General features: G+C 43.7%; 1 pseudogene; it reads left to right on the forward strand.

Annotated features, from left to right (window-relative positions):
• The first annotated feature begins 315 nt into the window (after positions 1-315).
• LOC118603720 lies at positions 316-435 on the forward strand (annotated as a pseudogene).

Raw genomic sequence — 435 nt, forward strand, 5'->3', positions numbered from 1 at the left:
AGCAAGTGCTCTGTAAATGGCAGTTTACAGGCTACATCCAGCTGGCTAAAGAAACAGCCATTGTCTTTGAAATCCTCATTTCTTTTATCTTGGGCCTTCTTCTACCTCCTGGCGTACTCCCTGTGCCTATCTCCCAGATAGCTTCTTCTATGTTTCCCAAAGCCCCCTTCTTATTCCCACATCATTCCCTTTCCCCAAATCATGTTTTGCCTTTCTCTCTCTTCAGAATTCTATTGAATTTGTTGAATTCTATCTTAAGTGCTAGGACTCTGTAATTTCACATCAAGACTCAAGTGCATTTTAAAGGAAGATACAGTCTATGGCCATGCTACCCATGAACAAGCCCAATCCTGTCTGATCTTGGAAGCTAAGCAGGGTTGGACCTGGTTAGTAATTGGATGGGAGACCACCTAGGAAGATCAGGTGCTGTAGGTG

This window comes from Rousettus aegyptiacus, unplaced genomic scaffold (assembly GCF_014176215.1).
Source record: "Rousettus aegyptiacus isolate mRouAeg1 unplaced genomic scaffold, mRouAeg1.p scaffold_m13_p_5, whole genome shotgun sequence".
Classification (NCBI taxonomy): Eukaryota; Metazoa; Chordata; class Mammalia; order Chiroptera; family Pteropodidae; genus Rousettus; species Rousettus aegyptiacus.